The sequence below is a fragment of the Adiantum capillus-veneris genome, chromosome 4 (assembly GCF_014529385.1).
Source record: "Adiantum capillus-veneris isolate H3 chromosome 4, ASM1452938v2, whole genome shotgun sequence".
Lineage (NCBI taxonomy): Eukaryota > Viridiplantae > Streptophyta > Polypodiopsida > Polypodiales > Pteridaceae > Adiantum > Adiantum capillus-veneris.
Window position 1 is genome coordinate 45,170,292 of NC_140934.1, and position 8,355 is coordinate 45,178,646.

Consider the following 8,355-nt stretch of genomic DNA (forward strand, 5'->3'; position numbering starts at 1 on the left):
CACTATACACTAAAATTTCATAGAGAAAAACAATGATAAACTTGCCTAGATATAATTTCAAAACACTTTCCGCTAGTATTATGAAAATGGTTTGAACACTTTCCACGAGTGTCATGAAAATAGTTTGAGCATTGGTAAAACTAAAAGGCAGAACCAAAAACTCGTAATGCCCAAACTTTAATCAAAAAGTAGTTTTAGGTATATCGACAAGTCTTATTGCTACTCGATGATACACGGACGATAGATCTATTGGTCCTAAGATAGTATGCATATGTGAAATATCAAACACCTCATCTGGACGATAGATCTATTGGTCCTAAGATAGTATGCATATGTGAAATATCAAACACCTCATCTGACCATTAATCTTAATAGTGACCACATTTATACAATGACAATCTATGCACATGCAAAATCCCCTAAGCTTATGAACACCTTCACCTTCGATTCCCAATGTGAGTTTGAATTGTCGTTGGAGAGGAGTATCACCTTATGATATAGAAGGGTAGTTTCTACCTCTTTTACAAAGGATAAAAAAGAAGTCCATTTGCAAACATGAGTAAATGCATATATATATATATATATCATAAAAAGAGTTGAGCAAGAAAAATTGCTCTAGAAATACACGTTAAGGAATAAATAAAATAATGACGACTTATTAGGTGAACATTTCCATAACCAATTCACCTGTTCAAAGAAGAAGCAAGGAATGCAAAGGTTGGCACTGATAATACAAGGGTTTATTATATATGAAAATTGGGGAGGTGGTATATTAAATATGTTCTTGAATCAACTTTGAAACAAGGATTACTCTTCAACATGAAAAATACATCAATCTTCATCTTAAGAAATTGTGGTAAGTACTAGATTCCTCACCTCATGGCATTCAACTACGCTACATTTAGAACACCCACTGTTACTAGCAAAAGTTTTATATCCCCGTTTGATATAGCCTTGAAGATTGACTAGGGAGGAAGAATTGTTTCACTTGATATGGCCTTGGCAATTGGCTAGGGAGTAAGAATTGTTTGAACAAGGGAGTCCAAGTTAAAAGCAAGGAAAGTTTTAAATGCATGTTGTGCTAAAGATGCAAACTTGGAGGCTTGCAACTGCATATGATGGCCATCTTTCTCTTGCATAATAGTGCGAATAGCTTTTACCACACCCACATGGTCAATTTTTCCCGACGTATCTAATTCTAGTTGCAACCCCACCTTCAACTTCTCTACTTGAAACCAACAATTCAGGTTTTGATCCATCATTTGTGGCCATCCTATTACTGGAACTCCCAAGCTCAAACTCTCTACGGTAGAGTTCCATCCACAATGAGTGAAAAAGCCACCCACCGCCTCATGTGAAAGAACCCTTAATTGAGGTGGCCCATTGTATGATCTTGCCTCGTGCTTTTTGTAAGGCTAAGTTTAGTTCAAAAGTAAGTGATCGAATCACCCACAAAAATGGCACATTGGAAGCCTCTAGACCCATTGCTATCTCAAGTACATCTCTTTTGTCAAGGAGAGCAAAACTCCCTAGAGAGATATAGAGGACTGAACGTGGGGGTTGGCCATCAAGCCATTGTAAACACTCCTCGTCCTCATCGTACAAGCTAGATCCAGTCCCGTTGTCATAGTTGCCGTCTTGTCCGCCCAAAAAGGTGGACGGTAGGAGCGGGCCCAAAGTGAAGATTGGCTTGGAGACAAGGGGTGCCTTGAGTTGTGTGAGAACCTCTTGTTCCAAATCAAGAAAGGTGTGGCCAATTATGCAAAGGGGCTGGTGCACACGATCCATTTGCACTTGAAGATAGTGGCGCAGCCAATTGGCACCCAGGTCACCGCCTAGAGCGAAAAAGGGAAGCTTACATACTTCAATGTCTGATATGCCAGGGATACAACTTTGCACTCTGAAAGTTTCATTCCTGTAGACTGAAAACAAACGGAAATCGGAAAGTGATCCATCCATTTGCATACATACAAACATGATGCATGTGCATGAGTATGTCTTGGGATTTACCAGATGTATGTATGTGGTGAATGTGCATGTGCATCATTCATATATATATATATATATATATATATATATATATATATATATATATATATATATATATATATATATATATATATATATATATATATCATGTGGGTATGTTGTGAGCATGAAATCAAGATCTGCCTTATGTACATGCATAACATGTATGTGTACGTGTGCATCATATATATACATCATGTGGGTATGTTGTGGACATGAATTCAACATCTGCCTTATGTACATGCAATACATATATGTGTATGTGTGCATGTAGGTAAACCACCTTCATGGTTGAAAGGGTCAAGATTGGGATACGCTGCCTTGATTTCGGGAAGGCTGAGGCTGCAGGCGAAGGCGGTGAGTGATTGCGGCCAGAAGGAGACGCGTGGGATACGCCATTTGTTGGCCACATCCTGGCTCCACAGCAGGAAGGAGTCGGAGATGATGCAGGTGATGTGAAGGCCCTGTTCTTGCACCATCTGCCTCACAAGCTCATGGAAGGGAGCATGCAGAGCAAGCAAAGATACCATAAAGGCTTCGATATCGCCTGAGGAATCGCGCGGATGAAAGGGGGGGAGGCCGTCAGGGATGCCTTGCAGCCGGATACCCATGTGGAGGTGAGTGAGGCCTGCTTGCTTGGCCTTTAGCATTTTGGCCACATTGAAGTGGGTGGTGACGAAGGTGATGTCGAAGCCGCGAGCCGCCAACAGCTTGGAGAGCTGTATCAAGGGCGTGATATGGCCTTGCAAAGGGAATGGGAGCACCAGCGCGTGAGGCTTGGAAGTGGAAGTGGAAGACGCAGGGGAGCTCCCATGATGACGATGATGGCCTGACATTTTCAGCTAACGGGACCTGAGACTATGTTGCTAAAACCTGATCTAACCCTAGGGTTTATAAAACCCGATCTAACCCTTGGGTTTATAAAACCCCGGGGCCGGGCAGTGCTCGAAAAAAACCTAGGTTTAGTGTAATCCCACCTACAAATTTTGAAATTTACCTCTATATTATATATTTGAAGGTGAGAAAACCTACAAAATTTTGAAAAAAAAAAGTGTAATTTGGTGTAAAACCCTTCAAATTTTGTCAATTTACCTCTATGGTTTCAAATATGTAGGTTTGCCAAGTTTTTGGAAAAAAGGTTCTTTTCCAGCACTGCCCATGCCCCAATAAAAGAACACCCCCCTGTTCACTGCCTGACGAGGTCTTACTAAAAGGACAGACGAAGCTTGGATTGGAGATCGACCCTCGTTGGAGAGATGTCATGAATATCCGTTGGGGTTCGTCTTGCAATGCCCATAGTATTTTGTTGCATGGCATTTCCAAAAGCTGACTTGCATTTCCTATATCCTTCACCGGAGAGTGCCACCCTTTTTTGGAGCATGCCATAGCTCAGAGCTATCGATTGTGCCCCTCAACGCATGAAACGAGCCACCCACGTGTGTGATCCACAATGTTCATCTTTACTGTCCTAAAGTTGGGGGTTTTATCCTAGTCGATTATAAAGTCCTACCTCTTCTTCCAATTTCAAAGACACCGTAATTAAAAATCCTAAGAGAGTATCTATAGACATACCCAGACCATAAACCAAGAGCCCCATATGGGGGGAGCCCAGGCTTTCCATCACCATCGAAAACATGAAGACGAAATCACCACGAACCAAGCATATAGAACATCAGCCACATGCTCTCAAGGTGACCCAAGCACCTTCATAGGAGATCTTAAGCAATTGCCAACGAACGAGCTGATGCACCAAGACACACTTCACCCAAAAAACACAACACGACGTTGCCACCAAGAAACAACCACCTTCCACCCACAAGGCCGCCCGCTCCTTGTCGTGATGCAACCGCAACCATCTCCAACCTTCATTATCTTCCCAAGGGGAAGCGGGAACCAAGGTCTCCCCCGAATGCAAAAAATATGCTAGATCTACACCCCCAAGCTCCGACGGAGAGAGAAGAGATAGCTGGAAGCCCCCCTCCCGGGGCAAGCCCTGTCTCCAAACCAATGGCAACCCCTCTACTTCGGACGCAGCGTTTGTATCCCACTACACCTCCCGCAAGCACACTCTAGTTCTCCAGACATCGCTCCAATTGTCAGGACAAGGGCAAGGCCAGGGAGTCACGGACTGGGCTAGGGGCCACGCTAGGGAATGTGGACAAGGGGATCCGTCTAGGACAAGAGGCTAGGAGCCTGCCTTTATATTGGGAGGTTGGGAGGAGGATCCTAGGGTTTAGTCACCCAAGGCTTTACACTAGTATCAAGAGCAAGTTACTTTTTTGGGACACACAAGCATGGAGAGCCACACCTCTTTGGAGCTTTCTTGCATGTGCATGAAGGCGTGAAGCCGTGAAGCTCCTTTACATAGCAAACTCGACGAGAGTTCTCGGGTGGGCAACCCCGCTTGCAAGGGAGGAAGGTGACGGGATCACCTGCTCCAACTCACGCGTTTTCCGCCTTGAATGGCATGCAAGCCCGTGCTGAGGGGATCTTGTTTCTGAGGCGGGCTCAACCGAGCACATCATGTAGCGTTGTGAGCTTCCTCACCTCTCGGCAGCCTGCAGAGCAGCAGCAGCAGCAGAATGCCATCGTTGTTTTTGGCATGGCTTTTCATACGTTGCCCTAAGGTCACAAACTATGGGCAAAAGTTGTTAACATAGGGTGCATGCCCACCCCGCATACACCCTTACAACCCAAACGGGTCTCGGCATACAAAGTGGGGCACGGTCCTTGATTCTCGGCATATCGTTCAGCAACCTAGGAGTGATTAAGTTGCCGAATTTTGCACTTAATTGCTGTACAGCAATAATTTCGGCTTTGAACCTCAATTTGGTACCCAGTCAAGGGAAATATAACCTCACCAAAGGGCTGAGAACTTCTTCGGCAGGACGTCAATTCCTTTCTATTTCTTCCAGATTGTAGAAATTGTAGCATCACATCAAGCTTCGCGACGACGACTTTAAGTTTTCAAACAAGTATCCAACGTAATTAGCATGGCTAATTATCGACTGCGGTGAAAACTACGACTATGGGATTATTTCTCGACTCAAGGCATTCTTCTTTCTCTTCCTTACACTGCACGGTGTTGCCATGGATTCAGATATCAACATGACCTTTGATTTCGAGCATCATACGCCTGATCTTGCCCATGATGGCTCGCGGCCGGATGCTCTCACAGAGGGTGCTCGCAACGCTACGGGAGGTGATGACTCTTATGAATTGCTTGATATTCAGGAATTTCGTGCACTTCAGACACGCATATCAGTAATGGAAGGAAATTTTGCATCTTGAAATGAAAATGTCACTAAATTATCTACGTTAGTGATACAATTTATACAGTAGAAGGCAAGGGCCCTGTTGACACACACATACATGAGCACACTGCTACTCAAGGGCAAGGCCCTTCTGATCATGGACAAGGTCCATCTCCGGATTCTTTGAGCACTCTCACTGAAAAGGAGGTGGACGAGTTGTTGAAAAACACCAAATCGCCGACTTTTAAGGGAGAGGACCGAGATCGCAATAAGGATGCAGTGAATATCTTTCTCAGCAAGTGGAATGGAATTCACGCTTTACGGCGTACTCCGGATGCAGTCAGAGCACTGCAAACAAGTCTAACTCTAGAAGGCAAGGCCTACAAATGGTGGATGTCTCTCAAGGAGAAGAATATCATACCACAGAGTTGGACAGCCTTTGAGGCTATATTTCAAAAAGAATTTTTGCCTACAAATGAGACAGATCAAAATTGGACGGCTTGGGACACGTGTTCCATGTGCCATTACTTGAATATATCTCTCACTATCGAGATGTTATCCTCAAGTTGGAAGGACTAGACACCTTTCAGCAAGTACGTGTGTTTATCCACGGTCTGATGCCAGAGCTTAAGAAGCAGGTCATGACTCAGGACCCTAAAACACTTGAGGAGACCATAGTGGAAGCACACATTCATGATGATCCAGATGAAAAAAAATCACATAATAATCACGTGCCTATTAATACACATGGTAATACACGTACACAGTATGGGAAAAATAAAAGGAAATTTATAGTAGCCAATTTTGAAGCAGCTAAAAAACCCAAGGGGTCCCGTGGTCCTCTCTCTCCTAAGGACTTTGATAAGGCTAAAAAAGAGAAGATATGTTTTCAATGCTTGGGAATCGTCCATGGCAACAAGGATTGTCCCAAGGGGAAATCTGCTGCTCATGGCAAGGAGAAATCAGTGCACACGGTGCAACTGTTGCCTCTTGAGTCTTCCTCACGATTCTCTACGGTGGAAGTAACACACACCGAGGTGGTGCATGAATGCTGCATCACAGCTTCCATGTGGAAATAGAACTTTAATCCACATGAGTTAGTGCGTATGCACGGATATCTGCAAGGGCACAAGGTGCGCATCTTGGTAGATGACGGTGCTACTCACAATTTCATTAATTATGCATTGGTGAAAAACTCAAATTGCCTCAAACTCCGAGTTCCCACTGCTACAAGGTAGCAATGATGAATGATTATGATGCCAAAATCTGGGATACTCAAGTCCGAGCTGTACCGTTAATAATACAAGGCTACTCCACATCTTTGGATTTTCAGGTTATGAACATGGAGAGGGCAGATGTGGTACTTGGTAGGGAATGGTTGCATAGCCTAGGACCATCACTGAAGCGTAGCTATGAGCACAACAGCTTGATGTTTGAATCCCATGGCGCACATGTGTTGTTGTTAGGAGAGAAGGATGTGCCTTCCTCACCATTGATATGTACAGCTGAGCTTCTGCAACTCGTTTCTGATAATGAAATAGATCAAGTTTTCTTGTGTTACTCATTGTCTCATTTTCTGTCTAATATTGAATCTGTTGAACATTCCTCAACGCCGCATGCTTCTCTCTCATCTCCTCCACCAACGGCTACTTCTCAACAAGCAAAGGTTGCTAGTACTCTAAAATTTTTATTAAAGGAATTTCACGATGTTTTTCCTAATGATTTGCCATCAGGATTACCGTCGACACGATCGGTGCAACATAGCATCGATGTGGTTGCAGGCAGTAAACCAATAAGTAAACCACCCTACCGCATAAGTTACTCTGAAGCTCCTGAGGTGGAACGTCAGCTTGCTGACTATCTTAGCAGAGGGTTTATCCAACCCAGTTCTTCACCATGGGATTCTCATATCCTATTAATGAAGAAAAAAGATGGTAGTATGCGCATGTGCGTAGACTACCATGGCTTAAATGCGGTTACTGTTAAGAACAAATACCCATTGCCACGCGTGGATGAGTTGTTCGAATAGCTCACTGCTTGTATTTTTACGAAAATAGACTTGCGGTCGTGTTATCACCAAGTACATTTTCGACTTGATGATATACCCAAAACTGCATTCCGAACAAGGTTTGGACACTACGAGTTTTTGGTTATGCCTTTTGGGTTAACCAATACGCCCGCAACATTCATGACACTTATGGTAGTGTTTTGAAACCGTACTTGGAAATATTTGTCATAGTTTTTCTCGATGACATTCTAGTATACAGTGGTTCTGAGGAAGAACACTTACAACATCGAAGGGAGGTGTTCGAATTGTTACGAGCAAATCAATTATATGCCAAGGAATCCAAGTGTGATTTTTTGAAGGAGAAAATTCATATCTTGGGCATGTTGTTTCAGCTCCTAGTGGGCTACACATGGATCAATCCAAAGTGGATACCATTTGGCAGTGGCCTTCTCCTAAAAATCTGGAAGAGTTACATATTTTTTTAGGATTTGCAGGTTTTTATCAAAGGTTCGTTAAAAACTATGCTAATATTGTTGTTCCCATGACGGACCAACTGAAAGGCAAAGGCAAGACCTTTTAGTGGGGACCCGCTCAACAACATATTTTTGATACACTCAAGGATGCATTAGCTACAGCTCCAATTCTAGCTATTGTAGATCCTTTGAAACCATTTGTTTTGAAAACGGATGCCAGTGACCGTCTATTGGAGCAGTCCTGCCTACAAGAAGGACGGCCAATTGCATTTGAAAGCAAGAAGCTTGATTCAGCACAACAGAATTATTCTGCTTATGAACGCGAACTCTATGCAATAGTGTCTGCCTTGAAAACATGGAGACATTATTTGTATGGCGCTCAATTTGAGATTGTGTTTCACCATGAAAGCATTAAATGGTTTACACAACAAACCGACTTGAAGGGTCGAAAAGGCAGGTGGGTTGAGATTCTTCAGGAAATATGACGCAAAGCTCCGGTATCGTAAAGGACGATACAATGTGGTGGTTGATGCTCTTAGTCGTATGCTTGAGATCAATTCTCTCTTGTTCCTGGAACTTCGTAGTGAATTTT

General features: G+C 43.4%; 1 pseudogene; it reads right to left on the reverse strand.

Moving 5' to 3' along the window:
* Positions 1–789: 789 nt before the first annotated feature.
* On the reverse strand, positions 790–2,923 carry LOC147459074 (7-deoxyloganetin glucosyltransferase-like; annotated as a pseudogene).
* Between the last annotated feature and the right edge of the window lie 5,432 nt (positions 2,924–8,355).